The sequence below is a fragment of the Acipenser ruthenus genome, chromosome 34, assembly GCF_902713425.1.
Source record: "Acipenser ruthenus chromosome 34, fAciRut3.2 maternal haplotype, whole genome shotgun sequence".
NCBI lineage: Eukaryota > Metazoa > Chordata > Actinopteri > Acipenseriformes > Acipenseridae > Acipenser > Acipenser ruthenus.
Window position 1 is genome coordinate 10,680,460 of NC_081222.1, and position 26,533 is coordinate 10,706,992.

The 26,533-nt window shown below is 39.9% G+C and overlaps 1 protein-coding gene across 1 annotated transcript in view; it reads right to left on the minus strand.

Annotated features, from left to right (window-relative positions):
• Positions 1–26,178, minus strand: part of LOC131705040 (uncharacterized) — a 52,735-nt gene extending 26,557 nt beyond the window's left edge. The window contains exon 1 of the mRNA XM_059007063.1: positions 26,069–26,178. The gene's annotated coding sequence lies outside the window, so the exon portion shown is untranslated. The remainder of the gene's footprint in view (positions 1–26,068) is intronic.
• Between the last annotated feature and the right edge of the window lie 355 nt (positions 26,179–26,533).

The window sequence follows — 26,533 nt, forward strand, 5'->3', positions numbered from 1 at the left end:
GTGCTGAACATCATCAACATAGTTTTAGAAAACAGTTATTTTACATTTGTTGATAATTATTACAAACAGAACGATGGTACAGCAATAGGATCTAAATTAGGAATGCATTTTGCCAGTACATACATGGGGAAATGGGAAGAACAATTACTTAGAAAATCGGAAAGAGAACCTTTAGAATACATTCGGTTTGTAGATGACATTTTTGAGGTTTGGACACATGGATAAGAATCTCTTTTCCAGTTTCATAAAATGGCAAATGAAATACACAGTAATATTAAGGTGGACCTTCGATGGACAAGGAAAGAAATAGAATTTTTAGATACCATAGTAAAACTTGAAGAAGGTTCAATTGAGACTGACTGACCTCTTCTGTAAACCTACTGACATGCACCAGTATTTACACATGTCCTCTGCACATCCGATACACACTAAAAGGGCAATCCCAAAGGGTCTAGGAATAAGAATACGAAGAATATGCTCAAAAGAAAGTGACTATGTAAAACAAAGAAATGTATTAAAAACAAATCTTAAAAAAAGAGGATACAAAGAAAGAACTATAGAGACGGAGTTAAGAAAAGTGGATAAACTAAAAAGAGATGATCTACTAGATTATAAAAAAAGAGATAAAAAGGTCAAAAGAGTCCCATTAGTAATGACTTACTCTAAACTTTTGCCCAATATTTCTAAGATAGTTTGGAAACACTTGCGGATTCTACATAATTCAGAAAATTAAAAAAAGTATTTCTTAAGGCCCCAGTTGTAGCATTCAAAAGAGAAGCTAATTTAGGTGATATTTTAGTTAACAGTAAACATAAAAGAATAATTGACAAAACAGGTTCTACGAACATGTGCATCAGTAGATGTAAAGTGTGTAAATACATAGACAAAAGTAAAAATATAATTAAACATAAGAACACCACATATCCACTAAAAACTAATACCTACTGTAAAAATAGCAATGTCGTTTATGGAATAGCCTGTGAAAAATGTGATGAAATCAAATATGTTGGAGAGACTGGAACTACTTTATATAAAAGAATTCAGAACCACCTTTTATTAATTAGAAATAAAAAAATGAATGAACCAATAGTACAGCACTTCACCAGTCAGGGACATGACATAAATGATGTAAAGTTTGTAGTATTAGGACAGCTCAAATTAGACAATGTGACATATAGAAGAATAAAAGAAAGTAAATGGATAAATAGACTGAACACGATTATGCCAGCGGGACTCAACAGAAAAGAATGAACTAATTAACTTAAATAAATATATAACATTTAAATAAATAAACAAAATTCATTCACAAGTTGTACATGCTGATGCGCTGGGGAGGCCAAATCAAGACTGATCCTCAGAGCCAGCATTGCATGACATAATAAAAATATAAGTTTATATAAAGTAATGTTAATTAGAGTTAATACAGATTCAAAGATAGAAGTAAAAATGACGTCACGATATATAGAACAGCATGACATCATGTAAGAATAAATCATGGATTTGAATGTAAACAATAACAAGTAGTTGTCATGCTGTCAAAAACCTATAAATACCTCCAATGTTTTGATCCAAACACAGGCTCCCTTGAGAAAGATATGAACAACATATCGAAACGTTGGGCAGCTGGCTCTTTGAGCTAACATATATATATATATATATATATATATATATATATATATATATATATATGAGTTTAGATGCAAAACGCGATATATATGCCATTCGCACCGAAAATGAGGTAAAAGCAGGATCATTCATCTCACAGTGCCTACTTTCTGATATTCCTTTGTCCTCAAAACACGATATACGCCATGTTACATACAACTCAAATGATTGTTTCTTTCCATAACACGCTATACGTCAGGCTTCTAATTTAGCAAAATCCGACATCCTCTGAGCCAATCAACATACAGTATCGCAGTCGTGTGACCCTATTGGCAGCGCCCAGGAGGTATAGTAGCGTATTTAATCTTGTAAATTGTGATTTTATGATTAAATGATGAATAATTTAAAAAAATATGCAAGAGTCAAATTTCTAAGAGGGTGTAGCAATGGTGAATAAGCATTCACAAATAATGCTTAGAAAACTGTCACTCAATTGGAACTGCAGCAGTGTGGAGTAGTGGTCAGGGCTCTGGACTCTTGACCGGAGGGTCATGGGTTCAATCCCAGGAGGGGGACACTGCTGCTGTACCCTTGAGCAAAGTACTTTACCTAGATTGCTCCAGTAAAAATCCAATTGTATAAATGGGTAATTGTATATAAAAGAAATAATGTGATATCTTGTAACAATTGTAAGTTGACCTGGTAAAAGCTGCCTGCTAAGAAATAAATAATAACTGTGAAATCTCCCTTGCAATGTCAACCCCACTTAATGGTGTTTTACGTTTGTGTTCTCCCTCTGTGCGGGATGCAAAGTTTATTGTTTAATTTAATCTATTCAGTCTATTAATCTATTAATCTATTCAAAAAGAATTTAATCTATTCAGTCTTGAACAAAGAAGACTACGCGCAATCTGATTCAAACATTCAAAATCCTAAAAGGTATAGACCCAGGGGACTTTTTTGACCTGAAAAAAGAAACAAGGACCAGGGGTCACAAATGGAGATTAGATAAAGGGGCATTCAGAACAGAAAATAGAAGACACTTTTTTACACAGAGAATTGTGAGGGTCTAGAACCAACTCCCCAGTAATGTTGTTGAAACTGACACCCTTGGATCCTTCAAGAAGCTGCTTGATGAGATTCTGGGATCAATAAGCTACTTACAACCAAACAAGCAAGATGGGCTGAATGGCCTCCTCTCGTTTGTAAACTTTCTTATGTTTTATGTTCTTATGTCATTAGCAAAGGGGGCCGGTGTAGCATGAGAAACTGCATCCCATGAGATAGTGCACAGTTACGTGACCAAACATGTCATTGAACAACAGAGTATGATATACTGCATCCCCTTCCTTTATCAACTAAACTTTGTGTTTAAAATCAAAATATCTCACTAACGTCTTATGTACTATTAACGTATTAAATAGCAATTCATCCCCTTTATTTTGATGCAATTCATGTCCCGATCTGACATCACACAGGAAAATAGAATACGGTACACGAGTACTGCGAGTGCACATCTTTCCATTGTAGGTGTTTAACGATTATATATTTGTGTGAAATTCATGGTTTTTATTTTTATTTCAGCATGCATTAAAACATAAAAATGTGAATCTTATGTGTACATGTAGTACTTAATATACTTCATAAGGTACAGTTGAGTTCAATTTTAGGGACACATTGTGAGTCAGAGTCAGTGTAAAGTAATATTTAGCCAGCTAAGGCACCAGAGGCACGGGCCTCGGTAAAAAAAGCATAGTAATAATTATTGATCTCGGCTCTTTTACACGTTGCTTTACCGCAAAACAAAATGCATTTAATCCGTTGTTATTTTATTATTATTATTTATTTCTTAGCAGACGCCCTTATCCAGGGCGCACATGAATCCCTGAGTCCCGCTGTGCTTTTCAACATCTTTACTATTTACTTATAACGTGTGATTGATGTGTGAAGTAGGCTACTGTCAATTTAATATCGTTTTCCGCTATTTTTTCTGACGATGTACCTGCTTTTAAATAAGTTTTATGCCGATTGTTTTTCTTAAAAATTAAAACAAGCTGATTAACTTTTAAGACTTCTTTCACTCCAGCGAATAACTTAACGCGCAGAATAAAGTGAATTGTCTCCATTTTAAGTAGTGCTCTTATAATGCAAACACATAATTAATCATCACAGACATTATTCATTTTATATGACTAGTTTAGCGAGGGTGAAGTCTTTGTTTGATGAAACATTTATGTAGCTACAACCTCCAAGCAGCGACAGGAATGTCTAGGTAAAAAAAAAATTGTTGATTAAACTTATGAAACTGAGATGGTTTAATGATGCTAATTACAACATTAAAGTTGTATCAAATCAAATCGACTGGTCAACCAAAAAGCTTGAGCTGCAACCCTCTGAACTACACATTGGTTATGATGTGCTGACAACTCACGCTGCTGAACTGTCTCCAGCCTGCTTATGAGACACTGCACCCCTTCAGAAAAGGTGTTTTCATAGCTACGAGATACCGCACCCCCTCAGAAAAGGTGTTTTCATAGCTACGAGACACTGCACCCCCTCAGAAAAGGTGTTTTCATAGCTACGAGACACTGCACCCCCTCAGAAAAGGTGTTTTCATAGCTACGAGACACTGCACCCCCTCAGAAAAGGTGTTTTCATAGCTACGAGACACTGCACCCTCTCAGAAAAGGTGTTTTCATAGCTACGAGACACTGCACCCCCTCAGAAAAGGTGTTTTCATAGCTATGAGATACTGCACCCCCTCAGAAAAGGTGTGTTCATAGCTATGAGATACCACACCCCCTCAGAAAAGGTGTTTTCATAGTCATGATAACAAATATGAAACAAAAGTAAACAATGAAGCAAACTGCACTCAATCTCGTTTTGTGATAAATGTAGAATGAGGGGTGTAGCAGGGCGATTGCCCTGCACGTGTATTTAGTGTTGGTATCATTTGTATGGGGAAATGGGTTTATTGTGTGTCGTTTTGGAGTTGATTTGTTTAATTGAATTATTGTTTTACAGACGGGTGCTCGATTGAGACTTGCTGCCTGCTAGGTTTGGTTGAGGGGAAGGGCAGCAGGTGATTGGCTGTGCTGGACCTCAATCAGCAGGTGGGCGGGTCTTGACCGAGTGTCCGTCAGTTCAAAAGCATCCGCGGGAGATGGTTCGAGGCGACTGTAACACCATGCCAGAGGGGAGCGGCGTGATACTTGGGAGGAGAGGGTCAGCTCTGCAGGAACAACAGCTACGCAACCCTGAGACTGCAAGCGGTGCTTGTGAAGGCAATGCCCAGCCAAGGCCGTATGAAGCACCAAGAGTCGTTGTATGAATACCGGCTCATGAGTAGGTTAGTTAGGGGATTGTGATCCCATGTGATGTATAGCGAGGGTTACGTAGTGTAGCCGGTTCCTGGAGCGGGACGCCTCGTTTATAAGGCTAGCGCTCGCCCTCTGGGGCACCTTTTATTTGTAGTTTTTGTACTGTGTTTTATTTTGCCTTTTGTACAGCTTGCTGTATGTGTCCTCTGTGCGTTACCATGGCTGATAACGTCACATGACCACCTTTACATTCGTTTCTGTTTGTATTAATAAATCCTGCGCGCCTGTGCCGGCGTTTCAACTCCACCCCCCCAGTGTCTCTCTGTGTTGTAAACAGCGGCTATCCACGCAACTGACGTAAGACCCGGTCACATAGGGAAACATGCATTTTTCAATCATCATTAGCAGTCTAATGTAATGCAGCGTTGTGTTTACCGTTACGGTTACACATTTGCAATGACTGCTGTTAGGTTGCTATGAAGTTTTGATATAAGAAGAGGAGGAATGATGAGGCGCAGATACAGGCACTTGTAATAAAATCCACTGTGTTGTGCTCGATCTTAGTGTTGCAATAAATGTCCATCTTCTCCTTCATGACACCCGAGCCTGAAGACGTTCATGTTTCCGAAGTATAACTACAAAAAACAACGTTCACATTCCAATAACACCAGGGCCGTAGCCAGCCATGAAAAATCACAGAGGCACTTTACCATGCATAGCAAATAAGCAGCTTTTTCTTTGCAACATTCTAATTCAATATATAACAAAATATGAAATGCAACATAGTTTTAAATCCTAATCTTTCAAACTTGAATTTTAACAGTGATGTCATTATCCAAATACTGAGAAGGCAAGAGTGCTTGCATACATAAAGATATATTCACGGGGTGGAGCTATGCCACCTGATAGTGTTTATTGACAGAGTTAGTAAACATATACACATGGAGAGAGGGGCTCCGCCTCTTCCAGGCCCAACATTTACTTGATCGATAGACACGATAAACAGGAGGGGGGCCACCGTCTTTGAGGTTACCCGACATACGAAGAGGCTCGCGAACCGGAAAGAAAACATAAAGTTAGTATTTGTTAAAACATATAATGCGTGGTGTTCCACCTCTTTGAAGCCCAACATAATAGAAGGGGGGTTCCGTCGCTGAGGAGACCCAACAAACAGGAGAGGGGCCACCGTCTTTGAGGAGACCCGACAAACACGAGGGATGCCACCGCTTGGGGACCCTCACATAGAGGCATCAGACCTGAAAGAAGAATCCCAAAAGAAACATACATGCAGATGGAAGGGTTTGGCCGGGGGTCCCCTCTGACTCATGGAGAACCCTCCTCTATGAGGTAAATGAAGCGGAGCTTAACAAAGGGTTGGAGAATGTGGAATCACTAACCCCCCAAAAGATGGACCCCCGGCTCCCCGCTGACGCAACATGAAGAAAAAAGAGAGAACCGCCAATGCATAAGAAAGAAGAAAAGAGAAAACATTTAGACGAAAGAAAACAAACGCTTAACGTGACAAAGGGGTTAGTAGACTGTACCCTAATGACTATGTGAAGACCCTCTGCACAGTGGAAAGAAAAAAAACCCTTTCTTTAATTTTATTTCTTAGGGGGAAATCTTTGGTGGCTCAGGCAGAAAGGTCGTCCCCACTCCGGACATACTAGCAATGGACTGATGTGCGGAGGATATTTCAGATGATGAAGAACGAATATAACTTTCAACTGCTGATGAAGTCCAGCGCCCCATATTTTTAATTAAATGCTGGTTAATGTTGCCTTTTGCGGCTGAAGTAGCTGCCCCTATTCTAAATGAATGAGGAGTGTAGAATTGCAAAGGAAGACCTGCTCTGGATACCACAATGGAAAGGTGTGTTGAAAACCAATGCCTTGATACAATGGACCGGCTTGAATTGATAAACAAACATCTCAAAAATCCAAAAAATGCAGATAGACATATGACTTCCATAGTTAAATAATCAAATGGAGAAAAACAGCCGTGGCGGAGAATTGAAATCAATTTACTGAGAATGTCTATAGAAATAGGCAGGCGAGCAGAAGGAGGAGCCGGAGAGCACTTGGAAATTCCTCGTAAAAGGAGACGAACCGCTGGAATTGATAATAGAGTTGGGGAATTGATGGACATCAAGCGAAATTGATGCTGAATTCCTGACAAATATAGTCTGATTGTAGCTGGTGCCAGATGTAGAGAGTCCTTTGCATGCACTATGAACGCCATGATCCAGTCCTGGTTGAATGGAGTAGGATTAATCCTGCTTTGTAAACAGAAAGTTACATAACATGTCCAACCTGTAGAGTACGAGGATCTGGTAGATGGGACAAGTGCTGATGCCATGTAATCTTGAGCTGAATTAAGAAGTTTATTAATAGTTGGATTTAGTTGAAAATCAGCTGATTGAACTGTGGCGTTGCTGCTGGATATTGCAGAGCTGAGGGCAGCAAACTGTGGAATTTGGAAATCTGTAAACGGGAAAGAGCATCAGCTGCATTATTAAAAATGCCCGGTAGGTGGCGAGCTTGTATTAGGAAGTTATTAGAGACTGAAATCCATACTAGCCGCCGCAGCAATTGCATTATAAGAGCGGAGGAGGAACGTCCTTTATTTATAATATGCACTGTAGTTGAATTATCACAGTAAAATAGTATTGATTTCTTAGACCAGAGATGACCCCATAGCTGGGCAGCTGCTACTATTGGGTATATCTCTAGCAGAGCTGTGGATTTTAGATGAGGAGATATGTTCTCGATTTCCTCAGGCCATGTACTGCAAAACCATTGATTATTAAATAGACCTCCGAATCCCAGAGATGAGGCATCAGTAAATAAAGCCATATCGTGAGGAGCTGAAATGAAATCATCATAAAACATAGAGAGACCGTTCCAGTGCTGAATAAGCGCAGACCACATTGTAATGTCTTTCCTAGCTTCTGAAAAGATATTTAAATAGGAGTCCAGATTTTTTGCTGTTGATGCCAGCACTAGCAGCCGAGATATAAACGTCCTCCCCTGTGGAATGATACGTATTGCAAAATTAAAGTAACCCAGCAATGAAAGCAGTGCCCGTTTTTTAATTGTTTTACTGATCTGAAAATCCTGAATGAGCAAACGAATATGGTTAAGTTTAGACTCAGGCAGGCGGGATTCAAACTTTTCTGTATCTAGAATGATTCCAAGGAATTCCAAAGAATGAAGGGGACCGATTGATTTTTCTTCTGAAAGCGGAACGCCAACTTCAGAAAATAAGCTTTTAAGATTGGAAATCGCTTCTGCTGGTGCATCTGAAGGAGGAGAAATTACTAAAAAATCATCCAGCAAGTGGACCAAGAACGGGACATGATAGACATTAAGAAGAATCCAGCATAATGCTTCCGACAGGGTATCAAATATCTTCGGGCTGCTGCGGCAGCCGAAAGTCAATTGAGTGGCAAAATAAAACTTCCCTTCCCAGCATATACCAAACATGTGACGGAGAGAAGGATGGATTGGCATTACTTTAAATGCGTCTGATATATCTGCTTTTGCTAACCAGGAACCATGACCTGCTAATTTAATTGAATGTATTGCGTCTGCAATAGTGATGTAATGCAGGGAAAATTGATCTTGGGGAATTAATGAGTTAGTGCTGCTGGTGCTTGACCCCCGTTGTGCTGATAAATCAATAATGAGATGCTTTTTTCCTGACATTTTCCTCGTGGCAATGCCGATAGGATTAATTCTATATACTGGAAAAGGAGGAGCTAAAAATGGACCGACAAAAATCCTTTTTTAATTTCTTTTTCGATGAGAGACTGCACTGATTGTGGATCTTGAGTCGCTGAATAAAGATTTTTGCTTTGGAACGAGGAAGAAGGAATTTGAGTAAGACCGGTTGAAAAACCATTTTTTAATCCGTCGATCAGGTAATTAATTAAGTTACTGTCGGGATGATTCTGTAATTTACTTGATAACGCCAGGATGTTTATAGGAGTAAAGACGGTGAGCATCGGGGAAAGTCACTTGCGTTTTAAAGGGCAGATTGTATTAGAGTGAGCGTCACCGCAATTGCTGCACATGTCGATAAAATTGCATTGCCTGTTCGAAACAGAAGCCAGTATTGAAATTGTTGCAGATTTGTCTTCCTCCTGAAAATCTAATACTGCGCCCGTATTTGTCTTTCCTTGTAGATTGATCGAGGGGAGCTGAAGAATGTATAGGATTAGGTACTGAAGATCTGTATGAATTAGCGGCGAAACCGGGTGCTTTAGAAGTTGATGCAATTGCAGCTTTAGGGCAGAGGGCTGTTGAATGAGCTGTTGAAGCGCAGACCCCACATGCATTAGCCCTTAGACCACCAAAAATTCTATTAAATAGATCTGGATCAGGTTTTGCCCAATTGATGATGTGATTATCTGCTGCCAATATCGCTGCTGCTTTTGCAGAGAATGCTTTATGATACTCATAAAACATAGTCCCTCCGTATCTGACAGACAGCTCCACGATGTAATATTCTTAAGATTCCAATTCAGCTCTGCGGTTAGGATATATTGAGCATAACACATCTCTGAATATGGAGAAAGCAAGGACAAACTCCCCTAATGTAAGATTTTTAAGCAGTCTGGGATCTCTGGATTTTAGAGTTACCGCCAATTCTCCACAATCGACTACTCTATGGTCCAAGAATTCTGAAGTCGTCATTAATAGTGAAACAAGATTAATGTCCTTACCTTCGAGAATGACATGTCTGATTTGTGGAGATATAGTGTGATGTCTCGCTGCAGTTGGAGAGGAGGATCCGTATGTAGATGCAGTGGCGAGGTTGAATATTGGAGGATCTGCTTCGCTGGCTGAAATTAGGGCTGGACCGGAAGAAGCTGTAGGCGGCGCTGCAGTATTTGATGCTGAAATTAATGACTGCGCTGTAGATTGTTTTCCCTGTTCTATAATAGACACCCTTTTTTCTAGATCCGACAGTTGAGAACTGACCGAAGATAGAGTATCGGAAAAAGGCTGCATAAATGATTTTATCTCGTTGAATATTTGTGAATGTTGGATTTCAATGGCTGGCTGCTGGTTAGCGGTGCTAGTTGTGGGGGTGGTTAGATCCGGAATAGACTGCCTGCTGTCTGTTTTAGGACGCTGAATGGCTGGGCGCGGCTGATTATGTTTTTTAGGAGGAAAGACTGGTTCTGCTGAGACTGAATTGCAATAGAGAATGAAAAGAGACTCTCTATCACTCCCTGCCGGAATCGCATTACCATTTTTAAGGAGGGTTTTTATCAATTTATTCATGGGCCAGTCCTTCCAAAACAATCGATCCGGAGGGGCGTCCTGAGGCCGAAGACGCTTGGATCGCCGCAGATTTGATGTTTGGGTGGCAGGAACGGTAGGCAGCATTTGAACTGGAACCTGGTCAAGAGCCTGATCAGGAGCCTGATCAGATGTAACTGAAATACCAGAAGGGGAGAAAAAACGGAGACTGGATGGACCCTGGATTGAAGCTGAAGGAGAATGATCTGTTAATGACAGAAAATCCTGGGAATCCTCTGAATCCGATGACAACTGCTGTAAGTACTCCATTATTGAGGTACGCAAAAGTAGATGGGTCTTGAAATCGCTTAGGTTTAAGCCAAAAACGAGAAAACACAAGACAGCGAGGTAGAGGTGACTAATGTTTAAATAAGGTAGATTTAATTGATGACAGCAGATGATAGGTTGTTGGTGCCTAGCTCCGCCCCCTGAACCCCACCTATAGGTTAACATTTAAATTATATTCATTGATATTAATCTCATTCAGCAATAAAATGAGTTTAAAACACCCTTTTCTGAGGGGGTGCGGTATCTCATAGCTATTAAAAAAAAACATTTTCTGGGGGGGGTGCAGTATCTCATAGCTATTAAAACACCGTTTCCGTGGGGGAGCTGTATCTCATAGCTATGAAACACCTTTTCTGAGGGGGTGCAGTATCTCATAGCTATGAAACACCTTTTCTGAGGGGGTGCAGTATCTCATAGCTATGAAACACCTTTTCTGTGGGGATGCAGTATCTCATAGCTATGAAACACCTTTTCTGAGGGGGTGCAGTATCTCATAGCTATGAAACACCTTTTCTGTGGGGATGCAGTATCTTGGAGCTATTAAAACACTTTTTTGGAGGGGGTGCAGTATCTCATAGCTATTAAAAACATTTTCTGGGGGTGTGCAGTATCTCAACTATGAAAACATCTTTTGTAAGGGGTGCAGTATCTCATAGCTATGAAAACACCTTTTGTTTTATTGAAGAATGCTGTAAATAAATGAACAATTGATACGTTCCAGCAAACAAATATTAAAATATCAATTTCAACAGAAAATAGATATAAACTGTATTCACGAAAGTAAGAATTTGTGCACAATACAACAATCTACAATTACATAGTTTAAGGCACAGCATGAGCTGCAGTACCTATTGTTTGCAATAGTTATTAATACATCTAATGTTTTCAACTGCAAATTGATTAATTTAAAATATATTTCCAACAGCTTTATGTATTTTAATAACTTTACCTGACATTGCAATAGATTCATATAGTGTTACTCCGAGGTTGGAAAAAACGCAGTTAAACCTACTGCTGGAAATAGAACATTGCAATTCACCTATCAAGTGGACAAAAATCTGCCACGCTGCAATTAACCCAATGTTTTTTTCATCGTCTCTCCTGTCTCCATTCTCCCTGTCTCTGTGGAATAAAAACACAGTAAATAGAGGCGGAGGTGCTTTTTTTATTTGATTTGTTTTAATGTAATCGCTGGCAACACTAGTAAACCTGATGCTTTATTCTAATCATACTGAATAGCTAATGAAATGCATGTATATTAGTATAACTATTTTACAATTGTCTTCATTTTTAAAAGTATATATTTGTTTTATAAAACATGCAGTTTGCGTTACAAGGTCTGTTGTTAAAAAAAGTAATCAAACACAGAGAATGATTACTCAACCGTTAAATAGCATCTTTAACCCCCCCAAAAAAAAAAAAAAAAAAAACTTGTTAAGGCACAAACATACATTCAAACGTGGAATGGAAATCACATGAATTGTTCGCATTACTAACAGTGTGAAACAACATATTTTATTAAACATAAACAGCTAAATGTGAATATTAATATAATAAAGCAGGGGTGCACAATTGCACGGGATGCAGTTTCTCATAGGTATAGCTATCCTACATTGTAAAGTCAATGGCGCTGAAGGCCCGCACTATCTCATGGGGTGCAGTTTCTCATGCTGCACCTGTAGTACTAACAAGTTCAAACAATATGTCACGTTTTACTAAACATTTGAAAACTAATAATCAAACAATTACCATAATGAACACTGTCGTAGTATGTTGCTTAAAACATAACACAATATTCATAATAAAGTTGAGTTCTTATCTATAAACACCGCCTGTACACCTATCTTTCCCTTGCTTTATTCATTATTTGATCAAGTAAAAAAAGAAGTGATATCTATAACAAAAACATTGTCAATTTAAAAAAACAAGTTAGAAAAACACAACAGCCGTTTAAAGGGGTGATATCAAACACAAAAACCCAAGTTAGGAGAAGCAATTGCGGCAACCTTGTCAAGCATCAAGCAAATAGGCACAATTGGAAAGGTGCTGGGGCCCAACACTCACACAATTGTTGCTTCTCATCGCTCCACTTTACATTGAAATGCTCTTTGTACAACTTCAAGGGCATTATGACCATTCCCTTATCAGCTCAAAAGTCACATCTGCAACAAAAAAACATTGACAATGCACAACCAAAAGAAATGCTCCAACACCCCAGCCCTGGATCTGCAATGCCTACCCCATCAACTGTCACTTCCCATACACTTACCCTGCATTCTCATTATCTCTTGTACTCATTGCCATTATTGGTCTTGTTCATCATCTTCATTGTTGGAAAGATATTGCTTCATGCTCTTTTACATATTCTTGTATGTATGGGCTAAATGTCTGTCCATGTGTGCCCTGATCTACCTGTGCCTTACCTGCATGTTGTCCGTGTGTCTTCCCAAAGCATACTTGTCTGCGCCTGTGATGGCGCCTCTCCCATTCCCTGTCTGTCTTTCTCTCTGTAGTAGTGTTGAGTGGGGGACGGAGGGGGGTGATGCTGGGACGCCAGAATCACCGTTGAGCCCTCTTGAGGTGTCGTGGGCTAGTCGACGAAACACTGAGGATGGAAGGTGCCCACTTGAAAACCCCAGAGATGTCCCCTACTTAGCTCAATCCAGACGGTTGTCATGCTGATGCGCTGGGGAGGCCGCACTTTGGTTGATCCCCGGAGCCAGCATCGCAGCCGTTGTGTGTGCTGATGCGCCAGGGAGGCAAAATAAGCTGATCCCTGGAGCCAGCATTACACTTCAGCCATTAACACCAGACAGAAGGATATCTACATCATCATATGGAAGGAAATGTAAATGGATGGAGGCACATATGGATCACATTAGTTTACTGTAAAGCTACGTCTTAGTTGGTGCTTATCTTGGCGAGAGCCGAGTTCAAATCAGCATGAAGTTTTAACATCTACTCTCGTGTAATGGAAATCTTGTAAGGATAACCTAAAACACGTCAGTCTGTGTTGAGCACTTTCCTTGGCACATGTGTCTTAGCATCTTCATTCTGGTTAAACCCAGCTGATAAGGGAATGAGCATTTCAATGTAAAGTGGAGCGATGAAAAAAAGAAGCCAAGTTAGAAGCAACAATTGTGTGAATCCTGGGCCCCAGCACCTTTCCAATTCATATTTGCTTGATGCTTGACAAGGTTGCCCCAATTGCTTCTCCTAACTTGGGCTTTTGTGTTTGATATCACCCCTTTAAACGACTGTTGTGTTTTTCTAACTTGATTTTTTACATTGACAATGTTTTTGTTATAGATAAGAACATTACAACTCTTAACACTACTAAATTAAACTAGATGCCATTCATATGAAATGCTACATCTCTTTATTTTTATAAAGACTGGCAGATGTTTTCTGCAGTATTTTAAAAAATTAAGTTTTGTTGTCTTTATCTTTTGAGCGGCAACTCACGTTATCAGTTAATTTATTTTGAAATGTCTCTATTAGACATAATCACTGCCCTTGGATTACTGTACGAAACGAAAATAATTATATTGTGACAATATAATCATAAAAGGCAGTGTTTTTATTATTATTATGACTGATATATATTTTACAGCATTTAAAGAAATAAAGAATTATCGTTCATTTTTTATCTACGTGTAGTACTGTATGTTAAATTGAGTTTTACATATTTGGCTTATTTGCTTTTATTCTGTAAACGTTACTACTTTATTATTATAATTATTAGTTGTTCAATTATTTAAAGATGACAGTAATACTAAATAGTTGTACTAATGCTTGGTATTTGTAAGTATGTGACCTGAAAACCAGAACCACGTGACGTAGTTCTTAAAAATGATTGGATATTGCTTGGATTAAAGGCAATTTGTATTGAATGCGAGTTGCCTGTTAGTTGTATCGTGTAACATGTCAAATCCCCCGTGGTGACGTCACAGGCAACACGTTGCTACAATTGATGTTGTCAGCGCATTGACTCGTGTAACAAGAGCTTTACGTTAACTTACTTATGTCATCACTAACTGTTCTAAAGCTAATGTTTCATACAAAGACAAGGATTTTAATCGCAATAACCAAATATATGCTACCCTGCTTCACTGAAGCCAATAGTTTCAATTCCAATCACAACCTCTAGATGGCAGCATAACACCACAAGCTCTATATAATTTAAGCTGAGTTGCGAATCTTGCACACTTCAAACTTTCTATCAATTCCTGCAGTTCATTGTCATTCCAAGGGATTCTCAGTACCCTCCTGAATTTTTCAAATCCAAACCCCATCCCCTCGAGGACCTCGTCATGAAGCCAAGCTTATCAGCTTTCTGAGGTGTTAAGAATCCACCGTCACATTAATTTCCAGCTTCCCTGCATCAGGCCATTCCTGCAACCTTCTTGTTCCTGGATTTGCACTTCCTCATTTGCCCCCAACTCCATCAAGGCACTTAATATAACTTTCAAAGTCCATTTCATTCAATTGTGCTACCAGTCACATACGGAAACTATGTGCTACGATTATCAACATTTCAGTCAAGCGTCATCCTACCCCGCAATAGACAATACACTCTTAGACTGCTCCTGATCAAATCAATAGGTTTTGCAGCAGCCTCCGAGCAACGCATTCCCATCCTCTCAGGTTCTGCAGCGGCCTTAGGTCTATTGACAGCATTCCATCCTCTACTCCCTCAGATCTCTGCAGGCAGTCGGCCTGCAGCTTCAGGGAGAATTGCCTTCGCCCCTTCCACTTGCTCTTCTTATTCTACTGCCTGGTCTCCCTTCAACACATTCTGTGCCCAGATTAGTATCTCTCTCACCACTTATAACCTTCAGCACCTCCTTGCCTTTATGACAGACCTCAGGCTATCACTTAACCTGGCCCCTTTCTCCATCAGGAATTATCTCTCAGGTATCCAGCATCAGTTTCTCCTCCATCCCCATGCCACCCCCCCCCCTTCCCCCCCCCCCCCCCCCCCCCCGCCCCGCTCCTTTCAATCCCGGAGGTCCGTCTGAGAGTCTTGCATCCTCCTCTCCATCAAGACAACCAACCTCATCGGAATCTCCAGTTTCCCAGCCATCAGCCTGCGGCGCTTTGACCTCACTCAAGTCCCCGGAAATAACTTCCTCCTATTCATCAGGACTTCAAAACAGACAGTTACATCAAGATCCAGAAGTTCTGCAACCTGGTCCCAGGAGCAGACCCCATCCCTCGTCTCGTACCACCCTTCAGCAAAACAATATTCAACTGAATAACTCTCTCTCCGGCCTCCTTCAATCAGCATGTGGATTCATGGAGTATGCTCTCGCCCCATCTACCTGTTCTTCCTACTCGACTGCCTGGTCTTCATTTACTCACATTTGCGAGCAAAAACAGGTCTCTTACTTCTTTCAACCTACAGCACCTCCTCGCCTTCATCACTCACCTCAGGCTGTCTCTATGTTTAGCCCCCTCCTCTATTTAGATGCTACCTAGCGGGCATTCAGTATCAATTTTGCCTTCAATCTATCTCCTCTCGTCCGTTCTAGAGATGGCGGATCTCTAGCGAGGACACTCAGAGGCATGGAGAAAAGCCTGCTCCCCTCCTCTCCATCAAGTTAACCAATCTCTACAGACCTTCTCCTTTGTCTCATCACTGCTCTCCAGATAGGGTGCTTCAACCTATTCAACGACATAGTCATGGAAACCCTGTGCCTGACCGCCACCTTTGGATTTCTCCGCTGTGCAGAATTCTCAACTCCATCAACTTCCAGCTTCCCAGCTCTAGGCCTCAAGCGGTCCGATCTCTCTCAAATCCCAGGAAACCACTTTATCCTCCACATCAGATCTTCAGAAAACGGTCCATTCCGTGTCTTCCGTTGGATCCCCTCTTCATTGACAGCTCCAGATCTAAACTTACGAGACACTGGTTCTCATCCCGTTTATGCACCCTCTTGTCACGGATCGGGCTTCAAACTATTTCTCCCCCATTCATTCCAGATCAGAGCAGCTGCCTCCGCGGTCAGGGCAGGAATCAATCAACACTTGATTAAGTCTATGGGGTGCTGGATCTCTTTAGCTGTTGAACTTTATATTAGATCATCCACTGCAGACATCGCCACAGCTCACCAAGCGCTCGTTAGCTTGCCTGGAGTGGGGGGTGCCCTCTCCGCCAGGCCCACAAGAAGTTTCCTCCCTGCAGGGGGGGGGGTTCCTCTCCACAGTGCGTATGGCTCATAGGCATAGGTTGTCTACTAACATCATTTGTCTTTTCTCTTTTCTTCTAGCTTTTGTCTATGTGTGCGGCTCTGCGATCTCTTGCAGGGAGCCGGGGGTCCTCTTTTGGGGGGGAAGAGAGTCTCACTCCCCCGGCTGTCCGGGTGAGCCTCTCGTCTCAACCACTGCCGCCCAGCTGTTCCTCGCCGGCCTGAGGGGACCCCAGGCCACATCATATTCTTCTGCTCCTTATGCGCTAAGCCTTCCAGGCCTGTTCGTCCCCTTCCTGTCTCTTGCTCCACTAAACGCCCAGCAGCCAGAGGATGCTGCCTGACCCGACGACAAGGGAAAACTCTTCGTCCCCCTATCTGGTCCTGCTATCAGTATCTAACCTCAGTGTTACTAAGCACCATTCCCAAACTCCATCCCCAATCTCGCCATCCCTCTCAAACTCGTTTCACTCTTAAACTCCCAAATCTCTCACCCCTCTCAAGCCTCCTAACCAACCGGAGAAATCCTATCATCTAGTGTCATTCTTAATATCTCACTCCCAATTTCACCACCTCTCAAGCCCTCGTAGACATCCAGTGAAATGCCACTGCAAGCTCAGTGATGCTTGGCCGTACCTGAGAGGTGGCAACATTTGGATGCAACATTGTTATTTTTTCAAGTGTCGAAATATTGTCTGGCAGTCGTTTTTTAAATCTCAGTATAGAGACTTACAAGGAATTCCTTACAATGTTCCTTTACTTCAGTTAGAAGGTTATTATTTTCAGCATTCCCACATTCCAAGGTGAATTCGTATCCAAAATTGATGGCTGTTATTAGCATAATGTAATTTTTGAAATTGTAGTTTACCAGTTCATTCCTTTTCACGGTCTGAAGCTGAGCCAGCACAACAATCTTAGTCAGTAAAGACATGTAAAGGTCTGTAACGTCTTCAAGTAATTTAATTTGCTCAACATTATCACTTTGGAAGAATGTATTTACCCTGGTCACATCTTTTAGTATTCCGTTCAGAAACACTAGGTACATCTTACAAGTTCGGTTATTGTACATTTGGTAAAGCTGATCAGCTGTGTAGCATCTTTCCTTGTCTTTGGCCAGCATGAAGTGAAGCCTAAGGGTATCCCATTAATCTAAATTTACAGATATTGACTCATGTCTTGAAAGCCATCTATTGTTAGCCAGTTTGATGCATCTTTCATTTCCTAGGACATCAAATAGTTGCCTGTATTCATGTTGCCTCTTGCTGCTATGAACAAACCAGTTGTAAGATTCCCGAACTAGAAACTCCAGGTTTCTTGGAAGCACACTGCAAGCTTTTTCTGCTGCTAGATGGAGAGAATAACAAACGCACCTCACTACAACTAAATGACTGCACATCTCTTTAAGCATCGATGACACTGAACAATGTTGTCCTACCATCACATTTGCACCATCCACACCAATGCCAATTAAATGGTCGATTTTTAATCCATCAGCATGTAGTGTTTTAATGATAAGGTTTGGCAAAGAGTCTGCATTTGCCACTTCAACCTCAATAAATTTGTAAAATGTAGTTACAAGTTTATGTTGCAACTCGCTTATTTACTGTATATGGTTTCCATTTTATAAAATGTGTGAAATTTCCTGACAACAATAGCAAACAAAAATATTAAAGTTTAAAATAAAATATGCCGAAATATAACATAGGATTATGATACATACATTATTACACCCCGGGGAATTACGCAATTACGCGCCTGCGGAATTTTACTCATAACACGTATGATAAAGCATTGCCGCATAATAACCCTTAAGACTGTTGAAAATGGTCCATCAGTGGTACTGAGAGTGGGCAGCCCGCAATTAAGTTCTTGAAATGCGTACAGATTTTCAACCCCGGAAGAGTTCCTGTAATGTCTCATGTCAAGGTGGATTCCGCTTCAGTTCCTGGCTTCAGTGACATTCCAGAGTAGGAGTTTGCTTTGTATACCGGGAAGGTGGCGCTCAATGCGATCCAGCGCGCTGAACAGTCAGGGGGAATCGACATCGCCATGTTTTGGTCAGCAACATCCGATCGACTTCCGAATATAAAAACATTAGCTTTTAGATACATACATGCTCTAACAAACACAGCTGATGCTGAGCGCAGCAACTCGCTGTACAACCTTGTTCTCTCTGATCGAAGGTGTTCTCTTTCGGAGGACAAACTAAAAGAGCCGGTTTTCCATTACTTCAATCTTGCAATTTAAAAAGACTTCAAGTCAACATAAAACCATTTTGATTAGTCTTTGATGCTTTATTTAATTTGTACCTGCTGTGCTATGGTAGTATGAGAAGTACCCAATAGAACTGCATATTTTTTTTTTTTGTTACATTGCACAGTACTTTTGTTTAATAGTTTGTTTGTTTGTTTTTTTTCACTTGTGAGCATCTAATTCACAGCAGGGTAATTTTGCTGAAAAGTCCTTATTTTCCTTATTTAATAACTGCATTTAGTTTTAAAATTTACACCTGATGGGTCACTTTTTTGTTCAAGGAATGATAAAGCAGTTGATTCTGTGATACAAATGTGCTGTGTGCTATGTAAAAACAAAATACCTGTACATATTTCTAAAGAAGGTTAAAATAGTGTTATATTTAATTCAATTTGTAAACAAATAATAAAGGATTTAATGTTGTAGTAAAGGATATAATGTTAATTTTGCATAATTTTGTATTTTTCCTTGCATCATTTTGTTTTTTCCTGTGCATAATTCCCTGGGGTCTACATTATGTTGATTATTTTCAAAGATCTGGCCACGACTGAAATTCATAATTAAATTAAAAACTTAATATAATTTTTGGAATCGCACTGAAATTAATGTTTGTTTCTAGGCCTATACAAAATATACTACTATAAAATAAGAACTGCAGCAGCTTAATTTCGCACCTTTTCTTTTAATGTAAGGCGCATGTATTTTATGAATAATACATTTTTCACGGCACATTCATGTTATCAAAAAAAAAATGTCTTGCTCGTAAAATGTTCTTGTTTTAATTTTACAGTATACTATTTCTTCATTAACTTTTTTTCATTACAGTAACACTTATACTGTTTTTCACAAGACATTCATTAAACTTAAGCATATGGCCCCCAACTCACCTTTCAGTGAGTTGGGTTCACTTTCCCAAAGTGTTGTATATTTTTGTTTGTATTTTTCATCCTTTGACATTTTGATTTACGTTTTTTTTTGTTATTTTGTATTTATGAGGTGTGTGGCTGATTTAATGTAATATCTAGCCTACTGTTTTCAGTGGCAACGAGCAAGATGTATTTTTCGTGCACTAAGCAGTGCGAACGCTGACGCTCTTACATTACAGTGAATGAGGTATACGTTTGTACGTACAGAATGTGCGGTAGACTGACATCAACCAATCCGGGGACAGTACGTGTTTTCAGCCCCCTTCAAGAGCATTGTAAATCACCTAAACCCCCCCCCCAGGTTAAAAAAATAATCCCCCAAGATTCTACAAAGCGGTGTAGGGGGTAAAGTTTACGACATAATAAAGTCAATGTACTCAGAAAACAAGTGCAGAATAAAAATTGGCAACAAAAGAACAGAATTCTTCAAACAGGGTCATGGAGTGAGACGGCTGCAGTTTGAGTCCAACACGTTTCAGTATTTACATCAATGAATTAGCAACAGTGTTGGAGCAGTCTGCAGCCCCTTGCCTCACTCTACATGACAAAGAAATGAAATGCCTGCTCTATGCAGATGACCTGGTCCTGCTGTCGCCCACTGAACAGGGGCTGCAGCAGAGCCTGTCACTGCTAGAGCAGTACTGTCATACCTGGGCCCTGACAGTAAACATGAAAAATACCCAAATTATGATCTTCCAAAAAAGGCCAGATCTCAAGGAAGCAGGTCCCACTTCACTCCACCCTAGAACACACCAATACACATACCTAGGCCTGACCATCAGTGCGTCAGGGAGCTTTAACCCGGGACTGAATGCATTAAAAGAAAAGCCTGCAGAGCTGTTTATGCCATCAAAAGGAAACTATACAAAATAAATATACCTGTTAGAATCTGGATACAAATATTGACAGTGTTATCCAGCCCATTGTACTATATGGAAGTGAGGTGCGGGGTCTACTCAGTCAACAAGACTACAAGACTACAAAATGGGATAAACATCCAGTAGAAACCCTGCATGTTGAATTCTGTAAAAGCACATTACAGGTAAAGCGAAAAACACCAAACTATGCATGCAGGGCTGAATTAGGCTCTGCTCACCAACATGCAATAAAGAGCACCAAAATTCTGAATGCATCTAAACAGTCAGACTCCATCCAGTACAAGGCCCTGCTAACCCAAAAGCTCAGCCCAAAAAGGAGAGTCCCCTCAGCCAGCTGGTCCTGAAGATCACTACACTAACACACACTAACACTAACCAGCTTCAGGACAGCACTGCAAAAACAATGCCAATTAGAATCAAACAAACTGTAAAACAAAACAAAAGCTTCTATTTGGAACATTGGGACAAAGAAACAAAAACCCCAAACAAACTTGATTGTTATCAGACAAAAAAAAGAGACTTTACTCTAGCAGAATATCTCTTCACTGTCAGAGATACAAAGCAGAGGCAGATCCTGACCAAGTACAGAGTGAGTGACCACAGCCTGGCCATTGAAAAAGGTTAACACAGACAGACCTGGCTGGCCAGAGAGAACCGGCTGTGTGGTCACTGTGAGACAGGAGAGGTCGAGACAGAGATACACTTTCTCCTACACTGTGAGAAATACTCCTAAACAAGGGTCAAATTCCTTTAAAAAATTACTATTTCCCTCCCACACTTCACACAATTGAATGATCTAGAAAAACTGGCAGTCCTACTGGGAGAGGGACACACAGAACCACTGGCTGCCCAATATGTAGCCACAACCTGAGGCACACGCACAGAGGCATACATTACTTTACCTTTCTACCACTGCTTTGTATTACATTATACCAGTGGTCATAATTATTATTGATATCATAATTATCATCATTATTATTTTTTGTTGTTATTGTAAATATATTGTTCATATGATATGTGATGTACTTGCTTTGGCAATACTGCTGATGTTTGTCATGCCAATAATGCACATTTAATTGAATTATAGATACACAGTGCCTATAGAAAGTCTACAACCCCTTGAACTTTTTTCACATTTTGTTGTGTCAGTGCCTCAGAGTTTCATGCATTTAAATGAGGATTTTTTCCATTTATCTACACACCATACTCCACACTGTTAAGGGGAAAAAAGTTATATATTAAAAATACAAAACTGAAAGATCATAATTGGATAAGTCTCCACCCCCCCAGTGTAGCTTTGGCTGTGTGCTTTGGGTCGTTGTCATGCTGAAAGGTGAACTTCCGTCCCAGTTTCAGCTTTCTTGCAGAGGGCAGCAGGTTTTCCTCAAGGACTTCTCTGTACTTTGCTCATTTTCAGGATTTTCCCTTCTATCCTGACAAGTGCCCCAGTCCCTGCCGATGAGAAACATCTCCATAACATGATGTCGCCACCACCATGCTTCACAGTAGGGATGGTGTTCTTTGGGTGATGCGCTGTGTTGGGTTTGCACCAAAAACTTAACGCTTTGCATTTAGGCCAAAAAGTTTAATTTTAGTTTCGTCCGACCACAAAACTTTTTCCCACATGCCTACAGAATCTCCTGAGTGTTTTTGTTTTGCATGCTTCAAACGGGATTCAAGGTGGGCTTTCTTGAGTAATGGCTTCCTTCTTGCCACCCTACCATACAGGCCAGATTTATGGAGTGCTTGGGATATTGTTGTCACATGCACACTTTGACCAGTCTTGGCCATAAAATCCTGTAGCTCTTGCAAAGTTGCCATTGGCCTCTTGGTAGCCTCTCTGATCAGTCTCCTTCTTGCTCGGTCATCCAGTTTGGAGGGATGGCCTGATCTAGGCAGGGTCTTGGTGGTGCCATACACCTTCCACTTCTTAATAATCATCTTGACTGTGCTCCAAGGGATATTCAAGGCCTTAGATATTTTTTTATACCCATCCCCTGATCTGTGCCTTTCAACAGCTTTGTCCTGGAGTTCTTTTGAAAGCGCCTTGGTGCTCATGGTTGAGTCTTTGCTTTGAAATGCACTACCCAGCAGAGGGAACCTACAGGAACTGCTAAATTTATCCTGAAATAATGTGAATCACTACAATTTAACACCGGTGGAGACCACTTAACTGATTAGTTACACCTGAGCTAATTTAGGATTGCTATTACATTGGGGGGTGGACACTTATCCCTACAAGTTATTTCAGTTTTTATTTTTAATTAATTTTCTACAAATCTTTTGAATATTTTTTTCACTTGGAAGTTGTGGGTTAGGATGTGTAGATAAATGAAAAAAAAAATATTTTAATGCATTTTAATTCCAGTCTATAAGGCAACAAAAGGCACAGTAGATAAAAACGTCAGCATGAATTCCAACACACTTTTAAACAGATCATTCACAGGTCCTTATTGTTAAGTAAAGACTTAGCCATGTATTAAGCTGTGATTGGATTTCCTTCATGAAGAATTTCTCTGCTGCTTGTGGCGTTAGGAATACCTGGTCTGTCCCATTGAAGGATTTACGCAGTCGGGCCAGATAAAACCATACAGGCTGCCCTCAGATTTTTCACATCGTCGTATGAGGCTCTCCGTTTCATGATATTCACACTGAAGTCTGGGAAAATTTGAACTCTGCTTCCTCTGAATGAATCTGCTCCTTTACCTGGAACCTGTGGACCTTTAAGATCATGTCCATCGATATTTACAACTGCTGTAACTGATATTTGATGACAGTGCAGTCTGCAGTGGAGCAATTGCCGATTTGATTTCCGTTCGCAGAATGTCAATCTCCCTTCTAATAACTTGCTGAATGCTTTCCAATGTTATGGCATCCGGATCACCCCATCAATGGTCTTGGTGAGTACAAGGCCCTGTGGAGCTCGTTTCTTACTTGGAGGCCTTGGCATGGTGTTCGAAGAAACATATGATTATAAAAGAAGAAAAATAGATACAAATAATGGCAAATCTAAAGCAGCAAAGTTTTACTGATTGATCTTGACTTACCAGGAATGGAGCTGTGTAATAATTGTGGAGGACTGTAAAAGATGACTGTTTTATAGTAAGGAGCTCCCTTTAGTTCTTCTACTTCATCAGACGCCCCCTAGCGACCTCTCCGGGCAGAAGTTTTCTACAGGACTTTATTATTCATTAATAACACTGATTGTGCTGCAGCCACATCTTTCCATGCGTAGACTGAGGAGGTGTTTTCATTGCGTGGTGTTGATTTCTGGTGTGTTTTCTTTTTCAGATGATGGTCCTGTCCATCGTTTGTTGGTGGCTGAAATGTAATCCTGGCTCCAGGAATCAACCAAACTCTACTTGGAATTTTTTTTTTTTTCTCTTACAGGCCAGTTTGTATGCATGCTCTATGCATTTATTTTATTTTATTTATTTATTTAGTCATGTATTCATTTAACTTTTTTTCCTCTGTTTGGCCTGTAAATAGTTTTGTAGCTCTCGCTCTCTGTTTTGTGAATATTTTTTATGACTTGTGTGTGAGTACTTCTCTTAAAAAGAGATTTGGTTACATAAATCAAACTTTAAAATGCTTTTGTGACCTCGTTCTTATTTTGCCCCTTTTGAAAATCATGGTCATAATGCTGACTTTACTTTAATGCTTCCTTTCAACTGACAGGACAATCTTGCACATATAAAGGCATAAGCTTCTTCAGGGACCGTGTTGATGGAGCTTGATCTTCAAAACGCCTACTACCATACACAGAAAACATCACTAATCATGATTTAGGGACCCTGAATCTAAACTGGGGGGACAAGGCCCCCAGTGCAGTATTTATCATCTTGATTGAGTGAGTCACTGCACCTCAGTTACAGAGAAGATCTACATACTGTAGCACTAGTGTCTGATTAGCATGTTATTATTATTATTATTATTATTATTATTTATTTATTTATTTATTTATTTATTTATTTATTTCTTAGCAGACGCCCTTATCCAGGGCGACTTACAATCGTAAGCAAATACATTTCATGTATCACAGTACAAGTAATAATACAATTAAGTCATGTTACAGAAAAGCAGCCAGAATCTGTGCACATTACCTTGTACAACAGCCAGCCAGATCGCATGAAAGTAGTCAATAAAATAAATGTCACTTTGCTTTCTGTCTGGCGTTTAAACAGGATATATTATATATTCTTTATTTCTCAGCCTCCTGAGCCCCTTTCCTATTACCCTTTTATCTGAACTCACCTAACCAAATATTTTTTACTTGCTCGATACCTAAAAAGACCACAAGGTGGCATGTGCGAGCCAGTTTTACTGCACACATCTCCACTCGGTAAGAAAAGTAAAAGAAAACAGAACAGCATATTTCTATTACCATTACCCTGTAAGGTTATGCTAAACGGAATACATCAAATACTTTTTTTGTTTAATTCGACAATATGGTATTGACATGAAGAAGCGTTTATTATCACCCATATGTGATTGTCTGCACTGTTTAGCGAGGTTTTCTTAAACACATCTGTTTAATCTGCAGAACTAGAACGGCAACCTCGTTTTTCTTTTTCAGTGTATTTAATAAAATGCAAAACAATGTGAATTCTGGTCATGCTCTGAAGTCTTAAACATGCTACAGTTTGGATACACGATAGAGATTAAAAATATTTGTATACATTATGGAGAAAACGTTAAGTGCAAAAAACAATAAATGTAGACTTATAGCTGATTAGATTGTGTTGCTGACTCGGTAAATGTTTCAAGGAACAGTTGCAAATGCGTCAAGGAAAGCACCCGATCTGATTGAGATCAGTCGATTGAATGGGACGTTATCAAGCAAACATCATCCCATAGGAATGGATCAATAAGTACCTACTAGCCTCCCAACAGAATAGAGAAGGTACGGGTGAAGTGCTTTAATGGACGTGGGATGTAGTAGCTGCTAGAGAGTGCTAAATAACGGTGATGAAATAATAGTACAAATTAACAAAGTAGAAAATTAACAATAGTAGAAAATAACACAGAGGAATTGTATTGTACACGCATTCTAATGCTAAACTAAGAAGAAGAAGAAGAAGAAGAAGAAGAAGAAGAAGAAGAAGCAGCGAGGCAGCAGCAGCCGACTCATGCAAAAAAAGACCAGTGGGTTTCTGTCATTACTTAAAACAATATATATATATATATATATATATATATATATATATATATATATATATATATATATATATATATATCTGTCAAATTTCAACCAACCCAAAGCACCCAATAAGTATAAGTAGATAAATTGTGCCCTACCTTCTTCTCTTACTCCTCTCTGCAACTGGATACACTGTATTCTGGTGACAATGTATTGTGTGTTCCCAGCATCAGATCCTACATGTGGCAAACAGTCTGTTCAGACACAGTCATTTACTAGAATAATCTTACCATGCCCCTCCCATTTAACCAAATATAGACTGGATTTAGATTTCCTTTCGTCAGTGGGTGTCACCTCATCTACCATATATATATTAAACAAAACAATATGTATATATTGTTTTGTTTAATAGCATCATTACTTCTGTAACCTCTGAGCACCTTCCACAATACATATCCTCATCTCAAGGTCTGCTGCAATTAAAAGCCTCATCTTTACCACAGAAAAAAACAGAGTTGTGCGTATTTATGTATCTCTCCCTATTCTGCAGAACCGCCGAAACCAGAGCCGAGACCAGAGCCCGGGCAGAGTTTAGTGAGTTGGTGACAGACAGGAGGGCGGTT